The sequence below is a fragment of the Stegodyphus dumicola genome, chromosome 2, assembly GCF_044657685.1.
Source record: "Stegodyphus dumicola isolate Sdum_Otavi_A_Nest chromosome 2, ASM4465768v1".
NCBI lineage: Eukaryota > Metazoa > Arthropoda > Arachnida > Araneae > Eresidae > Stegodyphus > Stegodyphus dumicola.
This window is the reverse complement of record NC_140769.1, coordinates 260428315-260451414: the sequence shown is the minus strand read 5'-3', so window position 1 is coordinate 260451414 and position 23100 is coordinate 260428315. Positions and strand designations below refer to the sequence as shown.

General features: G+C 32.8%; 1 long non-coding RNA gene across 1 annotated transcript; it reads right to left on the bottom strand.

Moving 5' to 3' along the window:
* Window positions 1–1502: 1502 nt before the first annotated feature.
* LOC146998963 (uncharacterized) lies at window positions 1503–21794 on the bottom strand. The gene is made up of 2 exons (XR_015039847.1): window positions 21636–21794; window positions 1503–1933 (listed from the first exon to the last, which is right to left on the bottom strand). It is a non-coding gene; the product is annotated as an uncharacterized LOC146998963 (long non-coding RNA).
* Between the last annotated feature and the right edge of the window lie 1306 nt (window positions 21795–23100).

Genomic DNA, 23100 nt, shown 5'->3' with positions numbered 1-23100 from the left:
AGATTAAATAATTCTATTTATAAAATTCAACTATAATTATATCGCGAATAATAAAAGCGTGAAAAGTTTAAGTAACGAAATCTATTTTTTTAATTGCGTTGTTAAATGTAAAAGCCACTATCTTTTTTTAAATTATAATGGGCGTTTCCATACTTCCATTATTAACGATATAAAAATTTTAGATGAATTCTGTAAACAGAATTATTTAATCTATTATTCCCATTCAACCATATGATGAATTATTTTTCTCCTTTTAGAGCATTTATTATCATATCCATTTTAAATAAAAGCTTAGTGTATAAAAATCTTTTTTTTAATTGCATTTTATTTTTAATCTAAATTCAGTTTATCTTTGTTTCATAGAAGCAATAATATAATCTGGAAGTCATCATCATACAGTAATTCAATGAATCTGCTAGAAAGATCTTGCTGTCATAAAAAAATCCATTCTACATTGCCACTTCATAGCACTTTTTTGACGGCAATAGGATTAGTCTGACAGCAAGAATTGTAAATTCTTTCTTCTAAGGTCAATACGCCAGTTATACTCTTGTTGTAAATCATGACTTTTAATTGGCCTCACAAATAAAAGTCTAGTGTCTGTTTCTTGGAAGTTGCTAAGTAAACTCTTGGAAGGATCTTTGATGCTATGGAATTTGATGATTATTCCTTTGAAGTAGGACTGATGGAAAACACACACACACACACGCAAAAAAAAAAAAATAATAATAATAATTCAGCGAAATTCTGTTAGAAGGTTCTACACGAACTATTTATTATTCCTTCAGTACTAGTTTATTTTGTTTATTAGACAAATTCAAAAAGGCATAAAGTGAATTTTAAAATTATGACATTAAAACAGTTAACAGCATTTTTGCAATGAGATACTACATTTCGCAACAGAAGAAGAGGAAGAATGACATTGTTTGTTTGCATTAACTATGCTTCATAAGTCACGTGATCGCTGAGGTCATCTATCTCGTTTTTTACATTAGCTTCACATATGTCACGTGATCTCTGAAATCATCGGAATGTATCTCATTACTAATATACTGAAGCAGAGGACATACTGCTTTAGCAAATCAACAATTTCGCTTGGGATATAAATCGAATACCCAAAATTTTATTCAACTTTAATGCATAACTGAAAAAATAAGTGCAAAGTATACATTTATAACATAAATGAAACGAAAATTTGCACGACTTGTATACCATGCAAGAAAATAATTGAGAATTTTTATGGCAAACCAAAATAATGAGATACATTCCGCTACCCTCATAGATCACGTGACTTACGTATACCTTTTGTAAACAAACAATGCAGATGATCTCAGAGATCACGTGACTTATGTACAGTTAATGCAAACAAGCAAGGTCATTCTTCCACTTCTTCTCTTGCGGAATGTATCTCATTACACAAACCAAAATAATAATTTTGAAACTCACATAACTAAAATTTATGGCCTTATAAAATATCTTTCGGTTGTCTAAATTAATACATCTGAAACTTCAAATGCAATTTATTAACTGTATTACATTAAATTATTAATTAAAAGACATAGCTTAAATTATAAATTATGTAAATTTTACGTTTTTACGTAACATTGATGCTTTACTTTTCGTTCATAATATTTCACATCCAGTTCCTTTAAATTAGTTGAGTTAAGAGTTTTTCAGAATGGCACAGAGATTAGCTATTAAATACAGCTGCTCCAGCTCGTCGGATGATGTATTTATGGCCGTTTATATTGATTACTTCTTCAATAACATTTTCCCTCTGATGTCGGCCATAACCTCCTGGAGGGCTGATTTCTGGACATCTGCCTTTGCATCTTTCGCTGCCTACGAACCCACTTCCAAACTTGAATTCCTTTCCATTGTAGTCGTAACCATCGGAGAATGAAAGAAGCATCAGAACTGACGTCAGAAGGATCTGAAAAATAAAAGAAAAGTAGATGAAGAAACGTGTTTTGAGGGTTTCAGTTAAACTAACTATTTATACGTAGATGAATAATACTAAAACAAACATTAAAATAATATAATTACAAAAAACTTGGTACCATCTAAGTAATTCGTACTATGTCTATGTCTACGTCTTATCACTTAGTAAGAGGCAATCGACCATTAACGGCCTTTATCAATATATTATACTTGACTTTTAAATGCGTGTTTCCACCTTGCGTGCATGATATTTTTAAAATAGCTAATGGTACATACTTGATATTTGATCAAATTCTTTATATGGGCACTGTTTTCTAACTGAACCAAAAATCTGATGAATATTTTAATATTAAAATATTTTATACACAAATATATTACAGATTTTTTAATAAAATACATTTCATATACTCAACTCCAAATAAAATAAAAATTTAACATGAAATTCTTAGAATTTTTGGTTCACAGTAGTTTCCAAATGTTATAAAAGCTATATATTAAATATGGAATTAAATTATGCAACAGAATGCTTTAAACCATGCGTGCAAGGTGGAAACATGACGAAAACTTTTGTCACAAAGCCGAATAAATTATAAAAATATTTGTGCCAACACAAACTTTCTGATTACTATTTCAGAAAGCTGCTATATTATGTAGTCAGTTGGAAAACGTTGGAAGTAATTGCTTGTAAAATAAATAAGTTATTCCAATTCTTGCAACAGTCACATATTGGAAGATCTTATGGGTTTAAGGTGCATAAGTCCCTTTAAATAGTTAATTATTATCAAATTAATTAACGTTTATAAATTGTTTTTTATTCGAAAATTATTATATAATTTATTATAATTTAATTGATAATTATCAGATAATTAATTATTATTTACTGAAATATTTAAAGATTGAAGTAATTAAATAATTAAAATTAAATAAAATGTAAAGAGAGAAATTGAAATTTAATAAGAGATTTTTTAATATAATTTTATTGTTAAAATAAAAGCCGCAGCCTTCTTAGTCAGGGCTCCGATGCGTTCCGGCCCAATTTAAGCTCTGATCGTAGGGGGGGGGGTGTCTTTTATCATCGCAAAAATTAAATATACTTAAAGTATAGCTGATGAAAATTCCTGGGCAAAACAGAATGAGGGTATAAGTTGGTGGAAACAAAAAATGAGGGGAATCTTGGTGAGAGAGAAAGTTCTCTTTGACCGCGGCTCTCTGCTGATATAATTACAGCCATCAAGCAGATGTGTGTGAGGAGTAAAATAAGTCCTGAATCTGACTCCTAAGAATGAATGTAAAGTTGTTGGTTACGCTTCCCCCCATTAGTGGATACCTGTGGGAAAGACAATGTATAGGACTGCTTCAGCAGTTTATCTCAGTATTTCCCTCTTATTGTACTCGCTGTCACTTAACGCACATTTAAGAACACAAATTTTCCTTCCTGCGAGGATAACTAACTGTAAGCATCGATATCAATACATTAGATACGATGGCATAGCGAGAAATTTACGCGTTCCTAAACAAACTACCCCAAATTTATTGCTTTTCTTAAAGGGAAAGGTTTTCGCATGTTAGTGAGGGGACTTTATTTGAACGTCTCATGTTCTCATGAGATCGTATTTCTAGGGAAATAGAGTATTGCAAGGTCTGCTTGTTGTTAAACGAAAATGTTAGAAATTCTAAATTTTTCCCCTTTAAATTGTGGTTCAGTTTTATAAAGAGAAGTCCCGGAGCTCATCTTATTTAGGGCTCCGGTGCGCTCCTGCTAAAATTGTAATTTATCCTAAAAATTAAAGCAGGGCTCCGGTGGGCTCCGGCGCAATTTAAGCACTGATCCCTCAATACTCTGAGGTAAAATCTGAACTCATCTCTGAACTAAACTGAAAACGAATGCTCTCTCTGGCCTAACATAGTTTTTCCCCGACCTCTGAAGAATTTCCAGTATCTTCAATTTCTCGAAATTGCTGAAAAGCATACACAGTCACAAATACATAAGGTCGGATACAGTTATAGTTACATACAGATCGGACCAAAATGCCGCCAAATGGTCGCTAGGTTTGGTGACTTTTTGGCGATTTCTCGCCAAATTTGGGTACAAAAATTAGTTGCTAAAATCATCGCCTGCTTGGCGTTATTTCGTCATAGCCATTTAGCTCAATATCAATTGGATTTACCCCTGTAACCATGTTTTTCCGACGATACTTCCCCCTCTTGAGGCCTTTTATGTTACATTAAACACGAGATACTACAATTTGCATATAATTTCACTAAAATTAGTTACACATATATAAAATTCGTAACAACAAGACGTAGGAGAAGACTCTTCAGAGGCATCCATCTACTTGTTATTAAAAGGGTTTAGAGGAATTTTTTTTTTCTTATGCCAGCAGAACATGTGAAAATACTTTATCATTTAAAAATATCTATTTATTAGTCAGAAAAATATTAGCCAGCACATCTGATTTTACATTTTATTTGCACGATATAAGTTAATTAAATATGCTATTGCTCTTTGAAAATGGCATTTTTTTCGGAAGGAAATATTTTCCAATCAATAATTTCTAGAATATATGATTCTCGTCGCTTAACACCAGGAAAATAAAATTAGACATAAAATAAACAGCAAAATTTTTGCATTTAAAGAAAACACCATTGCTAAAAATTACTCTTCTGTTTCACTTAGCTCTGCAAGAGGCAATTCTGTTTTACACGTAAATTTTGATAAATTTCTGTACACTTTGTAAAAGAAAACTGATGAAAAGTACTTACGGAATTCTATATAAAGATAAATAATCAGTTTCTTTTTGATAATAAATTAGTATTTATAACAAAACTTTCTGTTAGTCTGAAAAGAATCAATAACTCTATGATCGTAAGATACCTTAAATTTGCTTCCCTTGCATTTTCATTTATCTTTGCCCAAATTCCTTTTCACCTTTTTCTTCAATTTGTTGAAGCTCATTGTTGACCGAGCAGTAACCTAACCTAACTTAACCATTTGCCATCGCAAACTTTCTGGCCACATGGGATGATTTTTCACGAAATTCTCCTTGCACAACGTGAATATGAGATAGTTTCCCTTGAGAAAGCTTCTATGAATGTAATCCTTGCATACTTTATTACATCATGTTTGGGCAATATGAAATTAAAAAAAATTGTATAACTTTTAATGCGACTTCCCGGTTCTTATACATATATTTGGTAAAACTTACACTCGCTATGATTAAATAAAAATACAAGAAGTTGGACTCACGTACAACAAAAATTGACGAGGATATTTAATTCCAAAACTGACAATTTTTAATGTCATTTTCAACTTGCCTTCAGATCGGTTAATTAAGGTAAAATAATTCGAGGAAATAATTTTAAATAAAGTGCAGTAAAAAAAAAAAAAAAAAAAATGTATAATTTAATAAACGTACAAGGAAGTCCACATAAGATAACTTTTATTATTGGTTTTCTAATTTAATAACAAAAATTGAATTTTGTGCTATTTCTCCCGCCTTCCTAGGGAAGGCGTGCCTTCGTAGTGTAGTGGTTCTGCACGCTGGGCCGGTATTCCAGAGGTCCGCGGTTCGATTCCCGGCGAAGGTGTTGCTAATTTTTCATCATGCCTGCTTCAAAAAAATACCTAATGTCTCAACAGTGCTGTTAATGTATTTATGTGGTATATTAAATTATATCTACACCGACTAAATATTTTGTACTAAAGCATCATTATTTCTTGAAATGACAGTACAGATAAATCTATAAATATCCTTCGATTTTTCAATTGGATAACCATTTTTAAGGCAAAATTTCAGATCCCCTTTTTTTAACGGTAACTTTCACTGAAGAAATAAATAGACAAAACTATATGCTAACCACATCAAAATATCGTTCGACAGCTATTTTGTCACTTTTATTGCTCCCTTACTGCATGTGACTCGTTCAAGATTGCAAGAACTTCTTTAACCTATTTTAACCGCCCTTCACCTACTTTTCGGTTGTACATCTACTGGAACATAATACGTGATGAACGGAGGGAAGTCATGAAAAACATTGTTATAATAATTAGTTAACGACGTATAGATGGAATGTGTTTATATTGTTGCGAAACGTATCTGAAGCCAGATAATTATTAGACAATAAAATTGCAAAGCTAGTAATTTTTTTTAGTGTCCATAACAAAGCATAGTTGCAGGGGAAAAACCCTAAAATTTAACCTAGAATTAAGAAATATTAATTTTTCTACCTGCCCATCAAAAATTATGCGGGTAAATGTAAGATAGCGGGGCAAAAAAATATTTGACCTCGATTTCTCCTGACCCGATTCACACGCTTCCGAACCTAAAGTTTAATAAAACGGATTTTCAGCGAGTATTTTTCCACGGATCTTTGATTTCGTAACCAAGATAACTATTGGCACAGAAGTCTAAACCCCGCTATTTTACATTTTATTTTAATTACGTGGTTAGCATTTCAAGGAGTTTCCAGACATAATAATTACCTCATGATTAAAGCATTAAGCACATGTCTGATGTACTTCTCCTACACCATCTTTTTATGACATAGAAACGAGCTTAGCGGAATCTAAAAAAATCTATACTGTTACGTCACCTTGCATTTACGCTGGTACGTTACCTTCCACGTGACTTCATAAATGTTGCCATTGCACAAAATATAAAATTTTTAATTTAACTCCTATGTGGCATTGTTAACTGCTAGTTCTTGAAGCGTTACCATTTGGCAAAGAACAAAGTTATCAACAAATGAACTTGATAATTTATATCTTCATAAAAAATATATCTGTTTGATATTTAATTTAAAATGAATTCAATCTACATATATATAAGCGATATACTACTGACACATCACGAGATCTCCGAAACTCTACATCCGACTGACTTGAAATTTTGAATAGTTATTTATTCCAAGATGTAGACGCGCACTAAGAACGGATTTTACGTAAATCCTGTCCAAAATGGATTATTTGTTATACAATAGAAGTTTCGGCTAATCTTTGGAATTATGGTAACAGGTAGTTTGGCGACATTTTGGTAAGGAGATAAAGGACTTTAGCAATAATCTGAGAAGTACACAGTTCGCATCACAGATTATTTTGTCTCAGAGAAATAAGAGATCATGAGATATGTCATGTGACAATTTCCGGAAAATTCCGATCGTGATTTTAGCTAATAAGAACTTTAGAAACAATTTCGCCAAACAAATAAGTGCAGAATCGCCCACTTATTTGTTTGCCGCTTTTTACAAGAGTAAGAAGAATTGGATTTTTGTCAATTTTCTTTGAATTTTTAAGGGAAAATAGGTCGATGTGTACATGGATAAAGTGAAGAGTGTGCGCAATGCCATTTTTGTGCAATTATGAGATGTTTTTTTAAGTGAGAAATAGGTCGACGTGTACATGGATACCGCGTATGTGCAGTTCTTAAAAACGCGCGAAGCAGTGGGCGATTCTGCACTTTCTCCCAATTTCGCACCTAATCTTCGTCATGATTAAGCACTTTTGTTCTATAAAAGTTTTAGCATAAGCGTAATTCGGCTAGCAGATTGTTAAAAAAAATGTTGAGTTAAAAAAAAAAAAAAAAAAAAAAAAAAAAAAAAAAAAAAAAGCCTTTACTTCGTGAAAACAAAATGGCGTCCAAAAAAAAGTAGAAGGTTGCTCTAGCAGGGTTTGTCGCCAAAATTTCGCCAAAAAATCGGCGTTACCATAATCCGAAGATTCGCCGAATATTGCACTGATAGAGACATTAGGTTATTTTGAAGCAGAAGACATGAGAAATTGAGCAATGCCTTCGCCGGGACTCGAACCACGGATATCTAGCGCCGAATGTGCTGACCATTACACCACGAAAGCATGCTAAGAAAGAGAGAGAAATACCTTATATACTCGTCCTTTTAAACGGCGATTGGGGATTAAAGAACAAAAGTGCTTAATCATGACGAAGATTAGGTGCGAAATTGGGAGAAAGTGCAGAATCGCCCACTGCTTCGCGCGTTTTTAAGAACTGCACATACGCGGTATCCATGTACACGTCGACCTATTTTTCACTTAAAAAAAACATCTCATAATTGCACAAAAATGGCATTGCGCAAACTCTTCACTTTATCCATGTACACATCGACCTATTTTCCCTTAAAAATTCAAAGAAAATTGACAAAAATCCAATTCTTCTTACTCTTGTAAAAAGCGCCAAACAAATAAGTGGACGATTCTGCACTTTAGCAGCGAAATTGTTTCTAAGTGCTTGTTAGCTAAAATCACGATCGGAATTTTCCAGAAAATGTCACATGACATGTCTCGTGATCTCTCATTTCTCTGAGACAAAATAATCTGTGATTCGAACTGTGTACTTCTCAGATTATTGCTAAAGTCCTACCTAGTAACCTTTATCACCTTATCAAAATGTCGCCCAACTACCAGTTACCATATTCCAAAGATTAGCCCAATATTCTTTTTTTATTGTATTCGTCTTAGATTTTTTTACTCCCACTACCACCTCCTGAAACTTTGTTCTGAATTTACTAATGCCTTCTGAGACCTCTGAGGGAATTATGAATAACCCGGTATTATATATGCAGAATTTTGTATTGATTAACTAGTTATGTTATTATTTTTTCTGTACGTCCACTTCTACTTTCGTCGGCTGCTACCAGGATGGAAATTATTTAATGTGTTTAAGCACAGAGTTCTTAAGCTATAGAGAGAGAGAGCATTTGGCAGCTGTTCCTAACCGTCACGATATTACGTCTCCCTGCAAATTAATTACTTGTCACGGCTTCAGCTTTGCTATCATGTTCACTCGTACCACTTCATGTGCTTCGCATCACAAGGCCCAAGGTGGCATTAATTAAGGTTAATGGAAAGTACCATTTCTTTTGTAGAAACCCAGTATAAAAGCAAACTTATCAATGTATCCTCCTCGTTATTTATGACCTTTCCGTCGGCTGAAAGTTAACTATGTTCAAGCTTATACAATTATGTGAAAGGAGAGAAGCGACAGCTACTTCCGCAAAGTGTGAATCCACCGGAAATCAAAATGACAGTGATGAACAATCGACCGCTTGAGCATCAATCAATGTTGCCAGACCATGCGATTTTTCGAAAATTTTGACGAACCTGTGGAACTAAAATTTATGTTTACGTGATTTTGCAAAATTTTTGCTACTCTATCATTTACTTGTGCTACTTTTTACGACTTTAAAATTTCTTAATATATCGTGAAACGCTAATATGTTAAAAACAGGTAATTAAGAAAAATTAATTTATAATAAATAAACAAATAAATAAATAAGCAATTTATTTAGGCTTAAATAGAACTTCCGATAATCAGAATCTGATTAAGTTAAAGAGGTCAATCAAGCCGAATGCAAAATTCACTGAAGAGAATTAACAATTAAAATAAGGCAAAAAGTAATGACAAAAAAGCGCTAACAATTCAAACTTGGGGAAACACTTAAGAGTGGCTATGAACAAATTCATTTTAAAATAAAAAATTGAATTAACTTAGAATTAAACAAAAGTATGAATGTTTAAACAATGGATAATTGGCACTATAGTTTTAAAATTTTTTGTCAAAATTAAGATACGTAATTAAAACTACCAAGAAACCGAATTAGAACAGCTTCAGTATAGCCCACCTTTAAAGTTTGGCGAATTTGTTTTGGCGCCAAAGCACATGAAATACGTTGTTTTGAAATATGGTCGCCATCCAGATTTTCGACGAAACTCCGTGTTTCAAAAATGGCGGCCATCTTGATTTCATCAGAAATCGTGGATAATAGAAATAAATTTACGACTATTATACACGATTTTAAAAGAAAGAAGGGTGAATCTTCGGATTATGGTGATTTTTTGGCGACCAACCCTGCTACAGCAACCTGCTAGTTTTTTTTTTTTTTTTTTATACGCCATTTTGTTTTCATGAAGTAAAGGCATTTTTCCCCCCCTCCTCAACATTTTTTTCCAACAATCTGCTAGCCGAATCCCGCTTATGCTAGAACAAAAGTGCTTAATCATGACGAAGATTAGGTACGAAATTGGGAGAAAGTGCAGAATCGTCCACTGCTTCGCGCGTTTTTAAGAATAGCACATACGCGGTATCCATGTACACGTCGTTTCACTTAAAAAAACATCCCAGAATTGCACAAAAATGGCATTGCGCACACTCTTGACTTTATCCATGTACACATCGACCTATTTTCACTTAAAAAGTCAAAGAAAATTGACAAAAATCCAATTATTCTTACTCTTGTAAAAAGCGCCAAACTAATAAGTGGGCGATTCTGCATTTTAGCAGCGAAATTGTTTCTAAGTGCTCATTAGCTAAAATCACGATCGGAATTTTCCGGAAAATGTCACATGACATGTCTCATGATCTCTCATTTCTCAGAGACAAAATAATCTGTGATTCGAACTGTGTACGTCTCAGATTATTGCCTACCTAGTAACCTTTATCGCCTTACCAAAATGTCCCCAAACTACCTGTTAACATACTCCAAAGATTAGCCGAAAATGATTAAGGTTAAAAGGATGTAATTTTAAAAACGATGCCGGAAAATCTCACCTTTGCTTGGCTTTCCGAAATGTAAGATACCTTCGCATGGTATCTTACATTTTTCACAACAAGTGTTATCCTTCAATAATCCACAATCCATCAAAAATCCTCTAAAAAGTTCATACTCTCTTGTTAATTCATGCATAAAATATCTGTTTGGAATGCCTGGCTTTCCCAAACTTTTACGCTTGTTTGAAAACTCCCACCTTAAATTTTCCTTTAAAATCTCTCGATACTTAATTACAACATCACTAACAGCAGGTTTAGAGCAATCCATAACTAAATGCAAAAATCTTATCTCCAAAACAGTATTCTCCACAATATCTGAGCGTTAAACAATCGCCGAAAATAGTGTTACGAATTTTGTGCAGATAGTTAATTTTAGTACAATTATAATTAAAAAATGTATTTCCCCGTGCAATGCAAGGCGAGATTAATTTTATGAGAAGCTACGCCGGAAAAGTAAGAATATATTGGCACGTGCATTTAACTATGAGTAAATGGATATCTCGGTAATTTGTATTGAAATTGAATAAATGTAACTGACTACTCTATTAGCTGTAACCGTAATTCCATCCTCTTGTTTACATTGCGTTTGGCGAATAGTATGGGTTACCACATTATATCATTTATCGCCGCTCTGGGCGATATTTTTTGGTTAAAATTCTGGGTGAGCTATACTGAAGCTGTGCCACTGAATTACCCAGGGCAGGCGGCGAGGGCACTCCTTTGCTTACTGCCCCACAGGGTTTCTTCCTTCTACTTGCTTAATTGCTTAGAGTTCAATGAAAGAAACCACTGGCGGTACATTTCTTAAGAGCCACCGCTAGCTCAATCAATAAAGGTGATTTAAATAATAAAATGTTAATTCACATGTCAAAGATCTCTTTGGACACAACATTTCTCGTGTAGATCTTTCCATCATTTTTAAGCTCGCCTTTCAGAGGACCATCCATTATTTTTAATTTTACGTCCGTTCTTTCACGAACTCTTGAACAGTCAACATAAAGTTGACTGTATCCAAATGCAGGCTCAGGTAAAAAAATGCCAACACGCTTAAGCGTTTGGCCCTGAGACTTATGGATGGTCATAGCAAAGGCAAGTTTTACAGGAAATTGTCTACGTCTCAATTGAAACGGCAGCCCTGTTTGAGATGGAGCCAAATCAATTCTTGGAATGACATGTATTTCACCTTTAGAGGAGCCAGTCAAGGACTTAGCTATCATGACATTATTTTTCAATTGGAGAACCTCTAGTCTTATACCATTGCAAAGACCCCTTCTGGTGTTAAGATTTCTTAACAGCATAATAATTGCTCCAATCTTTAACTTCAATTTGTGAGGTGGCATGCCAGAAGGCGACAGACTATTTACAAATTCCGTTGGAAAGTTGTTGGCACTCGCTTTATTATCAGCTACAACGGAATCAACACTTAAATATGTCGTGTCGTTCCCTTCTATGATATTTAAGACATCATCATTTAGTTTGTCTACATCATAATTTTTAGGACACAATATTGCCCTTTCACTAATTTCAATGATGTTTCCAGGCTGGATTTTATTACCGAAAAACCCAATCCACTAAACTATCTTTGCATACCATTGACAAAGGAATCTCGACAACGTCTTCATTCAATCCATTATCATATCAGAAAGAGTTCCAAGTTTTAAAAGCCACTCGCTATATTCGGGGTCATTTGACCTCATGTTCGTTGTCAGTGGGAGTTTCTTAAATAAATCCCATGATTTTGCAAATTTTATGCTATTTTGTATTATTGCGGCTTGTGGAGCATGAGGCAATACTGATAGACATTGCTTAAGTCACAGATGTTCGTTGGAATCGTGGTAAAAATTAGGAGTCTTGGACGAAAAGAAGTCCATGAACACCTTTTCGAGGCGTGGCCAGTTGTTGAAGGATTTCCTTCACAACTACTCCCTCTCTTGTTCCTAAGCTGTATGAAGTAACTGAAAATCAAATAAAACTATAGGTAAGTTGAAGCAATTTTGGTAAATAACAGTTCAGTTGTAAACCATTTCAAAAACAGATGATTGCTAATGCAAACAAGTCTTGGACGAAAAGAAGTCCGTGAACACCTTTTCGAGGCGTGGCCAGTTGTTGAAGGATTTCCTTCACAACTACTCCCTGCTTAAATGCTTAAATGCTAATTGCTTATGCTTATATTAGCCCAGTTGGGCTTTAATAAGCTATATTGATCTAATCCCCTAAGGACAATCAGAATGTCAACTATCAGCTAGTTCCCAGCCGGGAAATCGGAGCGGGTAAGGAAAAGAGGGCCCATCGGCCATAGTGACAAAGTCCAATCATCAAAGTAACTTAAGTCTTACCTCTGAGACAAGAGTAATAGTCACGTGTATGGAGCTATGAAGATGCAAAAGAAATGAAAATACATGAAATGTGCATAGGATACAGTGTTGAACATGTAATAAACAAATGAAAGTGAAGTAATGTACGCATAAAAATGTGTTATTTACATATTTGAAAACGAGTGGGCTAAGTAACAAAATTGTGAACCCTCATTCTGTGAGCCGTGAAAGGCCTGATATTATAGTCCTCAGGAATGCAGACATAGTTCAGTACAACATTAAAGTTTCCTTTACTGCAATTCAAGCCTTTGTCAAAGAACTTGCTGTTAAGTTTTTGCAGATATTTGTCAATATATTCAACTTGTAAATCATCGTGCAGGAGTTTGTTACGGATGTAAAAATGCGCTCCTGTCATGGTGCGTAAGATTGTGTTTTGAGTCACCTGCAATTTGTTGATATCTGAGCTCGTAGCAGTCGCCCAGACAGGGGACGCATAACACATAATTGGTCTTAAAATGGAAATATAAATCTGTCTTTTCTTTCTCAGATCTAACTGCGAGCTGCGCCCTAGCAGTGCTTGTAATTGTTGAGCAATTCCTCTGGTCTTGTTTCCAATGTAATTGACATGCGTACTCCACATGAGTCTTCGATTCAAGTAAACACCTAAATACTTGGCCTTGTTTACCATCGGGACACGTTAGCCGAATAGGTAAAGTGGCTGAACTGAAACCAGTATTTTCTTCCTTCTAACAAGAAGTAGCTGTGATTTAGTACAACTACTCCCTCTCTTGTTCCTAAGCTGTATGAAGTAACTGAAAATCAAATAAAACTACAGGTAAGTTGAAGCAATTTTGGTAAATAACAGTTCAGTTGTAAACCATTTCAAAAACAGACGATTGCTAATGCAAACAAGTTCACAATTCGCGTTCCCTCTGACACATTCAATTTGCGTTGAGCCGAAAATTCAGTTTACAATGTCGGAATAAAATCGGGCAAAATTTTAAACTCTTTAAGCGAAAGGATATTTAGCATAGGAGTTTGGGTAAACCTACCTGATGAGATGTACTACGCGCAACTCGTTAGTTGGTTTTGTCTCCTTTAATTTCTCAACGTTTGCAAGTTTCAAGGTAATTCATATGTGAATATAGTTAAATGCATAATAAGCAACAATTTTAGGAATTAAAAATATTTAAATGTTCTTAACTACCATGGTAATTTAATTAAAACAATGATAACTGTATGTGTGGTATCAGTGTACACTTAGTCAATAAAGTCTGCGTACATCAAGAAAAGTAATATCAAATCCAAATTTTAAGATGCGAAAAGGGTAGTTTCTTAAAGTTTTATTTTTTAAATATTTAGTTTCAATAAGGGGATTTGAAATTATTTAACTGTAATGTTTTCATATCTAATAATTTATGCACACTAATTTTTAAAAGATAAGTGGCCAGAAATCAAAGCCAATAAAGTTTGCGTACAACGCGAAGGAGGCGGGAGATTTCTTATCTAACTTTTAAACTTCAAACTTGAGAATGCAAAGAAGGTTACACTTTCAAGGTCATTGACTTACGAAGCAAATTTCACGTTGATTGGAAGTTGTTATTTCTATTTTCTTTGACGAAAATGACAACCAATAAAGAGATTCCTTTAGTTACGAGACAACTAATTATCAAATTGAGAGATGAAGGTAAAACTCTTCGCTGTATTGGTAAAAACCATTTTCTAGTGTGCAAAGAGTTATTCAAAACTATCTTGACACTGGTAGTCTTGCTATAAAACCAAGATTTGGGAGACCGAAGAAGCTAACGCAGAGAGAAGAAAGAAAAATTCTTTTACGAATTAAACAAAATCCTAAACTTTCTGCTGCAAGCATTGCAAAAGACATTTTTTCAACTAGCAACAAGAAAATTTCTCCTGAAACTGTACGAAAAGTGCTGCGAAAGGCCGATTATCATGGACGCAAACCTAGGACGCAAACCTAGGTCGCAAACCTAGGTCTATACATTTCCGAGACAAATAGAAAGAAAAGAATTGCTTTTGCCAAAACATATTTAAACTCTTCGCAGGACTTCTGAAACAATCTAATTTGGTCAGATGAAAATAAATTTACAATATTTAAAGTTAATGGCCACCCTATTGTATGGAGAAAACCAGGAACAGAACTGAATCTGAGAAATTTAAATCCAACTGTCAAACATGGAGCTGACGGTGTGATGGTATGAGGGTGTATGTCGTCGAAAGGAGTTGAAAATTTTTCCAATTATTTATAAAGTCATGGATAAGTATGTTTATCTGGATGTTCTGAAGAAAAATCTACGAGACAGTGCCCGAAATTTAAGCCTTTCTAATACCTTTATTTTCCAACAAGACAACGAACCGAAATATACAGCTAAAATTGTGAAGGAATATCTCCTCTATAACACTCCAAGACAATTGCGTACGCCTCCACAGTCACCAGACCTCAGTCCAATCGAACATTTGTGAGCAAAATTGAAGAAACGAATTCGAAAACACAATATTACGTCGCGAAATGAGCTAATTAGTAAATTGCAGGAAGAATGGGCGAAATTTACGTCGGATGACACTGAAAAACTAGTTGAGTCAATGCCCAGACGTCTGCAAGCTGTTTTGAAGAATAAAGGATATCCTACAAAGTATTGAAGTAATGTAAAAAACTTATATATATATATTTTTTTTTTTTTTGAAAGCGTTTGCAGACTTATTGGAGGGATTTCTGAGTTTTTTGACACAATATATTTTTGAAAAAATGTAAAAGTATTACACTGATATTATTTACTTTTTATTTAAGCTTACAGTTTTAGCTAATAGAAGAAAAAAATGCAATGATTAAAATACATTTTTCTATGCTTTAAATGTTTTTTTTTAATTTAAAATTTAGTCTGTACGCAGACTTTTGTGACTAACTGTATATGGACTATTTGAATGCCGTGGCAACTTTACCCCATTGGCTATTAATAAAGATGTAATAAAGATGCGTAAACAATAATAATAATAGAGCAAAGAAAAATTCAAATTTGAATTTATTATCTATCTTAAATCTAAAGTTTGATACCAGCAATATAATTTTGTTGTTTACACTATGCAATTTAAACATATCGACAATTAAATATTAAATATTGTCAATATATGATAATATATTTATTGTCAATATGATATTGAGCACTAAATTATATTGTAACTAAATATTAAATATTTATTATTTTTTATAAATTGTACATTTAAATTTTTTGTAGATTACAGTTTGTAATATAAATATATTGACAACTAAATACTATATTAAATATTTATTGTCAATATATAATATTATATTTATTGTCATTATAATATTGACAACCAAATTATATTGTAACTAAATATTAAATATTTTTTATATATTACAAACTTAAATTTACTTTCTATCTGAAATTTAAATTTGATACCAGGAAGAAATTTTTGTTGATAAATCAACAAAAATTTCTTGTTCCGTTTAGTTGTGTTGAAAATTCAACAAACTGTAAACAGTTTGTAAGTCAGATATATTGACAACTAAACATTAAAATTTTATACTGTCATTTCTTTCAAATAATCACATAAAGTAATAATTTCAAAATTCGAAAGTTTTCTTCAGAGTAAAATTCTGCGCAGTTTTTAAATTTAACGTTTGGTGTTCTCTTCATGCATTTAAAAGGCAGACGAAGGCTGGCAGCTTAGCTGCTAATTTTGGAATATTTATAACACCATATTTGCAACAAATACCTAATTGAAAAGTCTTGGCAGGCCGCCAGTTTGCGACTTCTGCTAATAAGCTGTTAAAATGCAAAATACAGTATAGGTAGGAGTAGGAAAAAATTATTGTACTGAATTTTTTATTACAAGTATCTTACAGTAATATAATTAATTACGGCTCGAATTTTAGTAAAAACTGTTGAAAATTTCTTGGTCTTTTTCATGAAGTAGCCTAAGAATTAAGCTTTATTGTGTAGATATTCCTTATAAAGTAACCATTCCCTTTAGTTGTGTTCTTAGCGAACAACTTAAATTAAAAAGATTATTTACCATGTTATTTTGTTTATGATGATTCTTTTTGGCTTAAATGGACTAATGTCTTTATTTTGATTGAGTATTATTCGTTACTTACATTTTGGCTCTCTCAGAAATATAATTTGATGCTTACTTGGAAAATAAATACGAAACACTCTGTCTTAATTTAGTTGTTGTTAATGGATGGTATTATTCCTCTTGATAAGTCGATTAATCTGCGATCAACGACAATAACTACTTTTTCAAAAGATAAAATTTACTTTTGATTTTGGAATTTTTTGCGTTCAAAGATTTATCTTTACAGTTTTTTTAAGCAATAGAGTTCTAGAAAATACCAATTAAAATACTGACTAAATTTTTTTTAAATAATTCGTGGTTTTAATTCAATCTCTGTTCCTTGGACATGGTATACAAAAAGTTTTCTAGTTATAAATTATTGGTTTATTACTTTGCAGCTTTAGCGCGGGTCATAGGCTTTTTAATTTACACAGAAATAGGTCGCGGGTCATAGGCTTTTTAATTTATACAGAAATAGGTAGAGTCCAAATATTCTTACAGCTACCCTAGGTTTTTGATCTCGACTTTTACATATATATACACATATATACATTGTATATATGAGCTCATTTTTTTATGACAGTGGTTAAATTATTTATTTGTGAATACCAATGAATTAATTAATACAATAGAGTGTTAAAGTAACCTCCTTTACTGGCTCAGAGTGATCGCGAATCTTTACTATGCTCGATGAATTTCGTTCGCCCGTTGACCCGGATATGTTGGCAGTTAACTGTAACCACAAAACCCCCAATATCCTCTTTCATGACTTCCTGAACTTGCCCACTGTCTCAGCGGTGCCGCTGAACATTTTGTTGTGTAATACATACTGAATTAGTTAACACACCTGCAGTGCTGTTGCCTGGGTTTGCGAAAGATTTGACGTTTCAGAAGATCTGCAATTTTAAAAAGTGTGTTTCTTTTCACTGCTATTTAGCTTAATATATTTTTCCCGCAATTCTATACCCTTCTCAGTCTTTTTCGGAGAGCTAAAAAAAATATTTAACAAACTTTATTAAGTACTTGTTTCTTAAGTTTGAAAATTCGGATATTTTTAAGATTTAATATTAATAGACTAGAGTAGTGACGTTTTAACATGGGCTGGCATTTTTTTTGAGGGGGGGGGAAGACGAGCGCCATTTTCATATGGAACATTATTTTATAAGGGTTAATCACATGCATCATCTATGCAGGTGAAGAATAATTTAGCAAAGGGAAATAAATTGGAAAGAAAAAACTTTTTTGTTGTAGTTAAGTATTAAAAGAAAACACCACGATATTTCAACTTGTTAGGTTTTATTTATTCCGTCAAAACTTTTGAATGCATATACGGATATCAACTAAATGATGATGATGGTGGCATTAATAAGGAAGAATTCCTCGCTAAGAAAAGACCCGGATTCGATTCCAGGCTTCATGGAAGTTTTCGTGGTTTTCCCCGTGTGTAAGGTGCATATGAACCAAATTCGCATACAAAGTCCTCCACAAAGATATCCCTCCCCTTAGACATATAGCCCTAGCGTGCTTTGCTATAAGAAATTAAACCAAAACCAGATCCCCGTTAAAAGAGTAAGATTTCAGAGTTTTATTTCTGTTATTGCTAATGAAACTGGATTGTGTAAGGGCGATCCTTTTGAATTTTGGCAGTTTGTTCTAAAATACAATTTTCAGAAGATAGGCCTAAATGTACAAATATTATTGCGGAACTTTTCTCACGAGTGTTTTAGTTCCAAACAAAGGTTTCTAAATAAAAATCATTTAAGAAGGATTTAAGAACTCCAAATAATTATTTTGCATTTTAAGAAAACTTCAAATACTATCTACGTAACAGCAACGGGAGAAGTCAAACAGACTTATATACTCAAAAAAAAAAAAAAAAAAAGAAAAGAAAAGAAAAAAAAAAAAAAAAAAAAAGAAAGAAAGAAAATATAAAATTCTGAAAGCTTTCAGATTTTACATTACGCCCAAAGGAGCGTTTTTTAACGTTTTGTGTGCTATCGTTATTTATTAAATATCATGTTCTCCGGACTTAGACCATAAAGAAGTATCACAAAATAATTTTATAATGAGTATATCTTTAGAATTTTCGATACACAGTCTCGCGCGCTGGAGATTTTTTTTTTCCATACAGTGTTGCCATTCCTCGCTTTGAAATGAGTTTCTTAATAAAAAAATTTCTTAATGTCTGACAAAATATGAAATAGGTAATAAAACAAATTCCATATCCCAAATTAGGGCTTCCAGAAGCCCATATTCGCTGGAGGATTAAGTTATTTAAAATGCGATGGTCTAGGTACCGTTGTTTATCACAATGCGAGAAACATACATACATTTATGTAAATTCTCCGTTACTTAACTTCTATAAATATAATATAGGGTTCTAATATTTGGTGGCAACAATTCGAAAAGTGAACCGACACTTATAGTAAACCAACGCAAAATGCTAATTTCGTTAAAAAAAAAAAAAAAAAGCAAATTAATAACATAATTGTAAAATGTTGGAATTAAAGTTTTTCTTTAAAATAAAAGTAGAGTTTTAATTTATTTCGCTATAAGTCATTCTGATCCTTTTTTTAGTTATTTGCTTTTATTATGCCGGTGCCGTAAGTCTATGACATTCTTCATTGGGTTGGCAACAGTTCACTGCGCAGTCTTCGCTTTTCGTTATTCAATTGCCTCTTTTCTGTTTGGAGTTTGTTTGTTGCATAAAAGAGCTTGCAAATTGTAACAGCTCGTTTTCGCCATTTTCAAGGCTAATCGGTATGGAGTGTCAAGTAGAGAAAAATGAGCACTTCTCACTCATTTATCGACCCTTCTGATTAGCGTCTTTTCCTGTCTCTCTGCAATAACATTTAGGGACAAGAGTTTCATGATGAAGCTACTCTTAGCAATTCGCTAATAGATTCCTTGAACTAAAAATCCCAGCAGTTCTACAGGAGAGGCACTTGACTTCTATCGGTCATTGACAAAGACAGTGATTACATCACTGAATGAACGCGTGAATGATTATTCATTTATGACGTAGCGTATCAATGTCTTGTTATTTCGTATTGTATTGTTTTGCAGTGTATTTTATACTAATAAAACCACAGCATGCTATAAATGGCAGCCCAATGAAGAATGGCAGGAACTTATGCACCGACTTAATATACCAAAAGATTATCAGATTTTACATTACGCCCAAAGGTGCGTTTTCATAATGTTTTCTGTGTTTTATTTATTAAATATTCTTCATACTTACATCACAAAAAAACTCAGTTCAACAGTAATATCGTAAAATAATTTTAAAATGAGCATATCTTTAGAATTTCCGATACATAGTCTTGAGCGCTAGAGATAAAGAATGCTTTTTTTTTTTTTTTTTTTTTTTTCCGTACAGTGTTGCCATTGCTCGCTTTGAAATCGTGGAGTTTTTTAATCAAAAACCCGTTAAAGTGTTACAAAATATGAAATCGATAGTAAAACAAATTTCAAATTCCAAATTTCGGCTTCCAGATGACCATTTTCGATAGAAGATTACGTTATTCAAAATTAGACGGCTCTAGATACCGTTGTTTTATCCCAATGCGAGAAACTTGCATACATTTACGGAGATTCTTCATTGCTTAATTTCTTTAAATGTAATACAGGGCGATAATATTCGGTGGCAACAGTTTGAAAAGTGAACCGACACTTATAGTGAACCAACGCAAAATGGCAAAACGAAATTAATAGTCTTTCAGGGCAAATTGCCCCTTTGGACTATAAAAAGAAGAAGTCTGAAACTCGCACTCGATGGCATCAAAAAGTGTGAAACGTTTTGAATTTTGACTGGCAACAAGTTTCAGTAGCCGCCATGAGAATTAATGAAATTCGAAGTACAGGTTCAAAATATTTAAAAAATTTAATCTTGCATTTTATGCACTGAAAATCTAAATAACTAATACGATTAAATGTTATTTTTTATAACAAAAAGCTGCGAAATTTTTAATTCAGTTCCAAAACATGTAGAAAATTTAGCTTCTGCAGTCGTTCGACCACTGGCTTGGGAAATAATTAAAAACTGTAGCCTATAATTTTGTTTGCATTTTCATTTAAATAGTTTTCAGCCGAAAATACTTTTCTCTAGTTGAAAGCATTGGAACGGAATAAGTAACAATAGTTTTAGCATATTAATAAAATGTATCACTATTTTTTGAAAAAAAAATCAGAAAAGATAATAAATTTTTGAAGACCAGAACCAATCACTTGAGCAATAACAAAAAAATTGTTTTATTTTAAAATCACAATTCTATCATAATTTTTTTTTAAATTGTATTATTTAAGCATACCATGCACATTTACAGTTTATACTAAATAAGGCAAATATTTGCATTATCATATAACATTTTAACACATCGCATTGATTTTGACAAATTATGCGTAATATTTCCGTTTCAAAATGTGAATCATGCTTATCTAAGAAATCGCACTTTATTGGTTAATTTTAAGAACGGATATAGGTGTTAATAAAACAACAGTTTGCCGGGAAAAAGACTATAAATACTTCTATATTCAACAATGACAAACGGAGCAACCAGAAATACTAATTTCATATTTCTTCTTAAAATAATGAGTTTTATTTGGAAGTTAAAATAAAATTCCAATCTTTTCATAGGGAAGGAAAGAAATTTAAAATCTTTATCCCGCATTTTCATTATATTAATAAGAATTCAATAGTTTAAATCCAAATTATACTTACGAGGGAAATGGTTGATTTTTTCACGGAAGTTCCATTTAAATACATGTCAGTAGACATTATAGTTCTTACATAGATTTTATAAAAATAAGACTTTGAGTTTCTTTCAAACGCTGAAGCTCACGCATCCGACACACTTTACTCTTGTCAAACCAATTACGGCCGCTCGGAAATACGCCGTCTCTGCAACGAAAAGCGCATGCGCATGAGGATGCGATCTATTGGTGTGTAACTAGTTCGTGAATGGATAAGAATTTACGGAAGAATCGGAAGTTATTTAAATTATGATGGGAACGATGACAGCTTTCATGCCTATTTAACTCCGTATTTTTTTAACTTGTTGAATAAATTTTATTAAAAACTGCTATTTTAAAATAATTTTTTTTAACTACTGCATTTAAATACATGAAACATAAGCTTTCAGTAAAAGGTGAGAAAGAAGAGAAAAAATATATTTTAATAGATTGCATATTATTTTAAATTCATAAATCGGTGCAAATGGGAAAATATTCCTAGATATTAGGCAACTTGCATCGTTATTTAGAAAGTTATAGAAAATATATAAATCTTTAAATTTATTTGCTGCCAACGTATGTACATAGTTAAATAAGGTAAGGGAGGTAATGTTTTCCATCCAAAAATTCGATGTCTGTCTGTGTGACACGATTTTTTTTCTTTTCTTTTTATTCCAAAAGGGTCCCTGAGTCCTTTGTCCCTGAGCGATTATTGTTTCCGTTTTGCGATTTTGCGTCGAAACACACCGAATGTCCGTTTCACTTCCAAACTGTTGGACCAAATATTATATTTGAAGAAATTAAATAATGAAGAATCTGCATAAATGTATGTATGTTTCTCGCATTGTGATAAAACAACGGTACCTAGAGCCATCGAATTTTGAATGATGTAATCCTGCTGCGAATATGGTACATCCATTCGCTCTGATGGTCTGCCGTTTTCTAACAGGAAAAGCCATTGCCATACATCTTGCAACTGTTTGATGCGACACTGAGTCTGTTTGGGATTTTTCAATTTTTGTTTCATTGAATTGTTTTACTATTTTGATTGTACAATTTTTAATAAGCACTCCATCACTAAAAGGTTTCTTCGCTTTGACAATTGGGAATGGAATACTTCGTAAGAAGCGGCAATACTGCATTTGTTATCAGTGTCAGATTATTTGAAAAAAATTTTTTTTTGTTTTAGTTTTTTCTTATATTCCATAACAATAACCTTTCTTGTCTTCCCTGTATATTTTTGAAACGTTTCCTCGTGTAACGTCGTTTTATATTATATTCTTTGGGAATCGATAGTACTTGCATAAAAGCAATGCACTGGAGTTTATTATTGTAGTTTGAGATTAAATAGTCTGATTCCCTACAGTCATTATAAACTCGATGTTCGTTTGTTATTTTTCTTTTCTGCGAAGACATATTTCACCGAGTATGTCACTAACAAAGGTTTTAAGAGT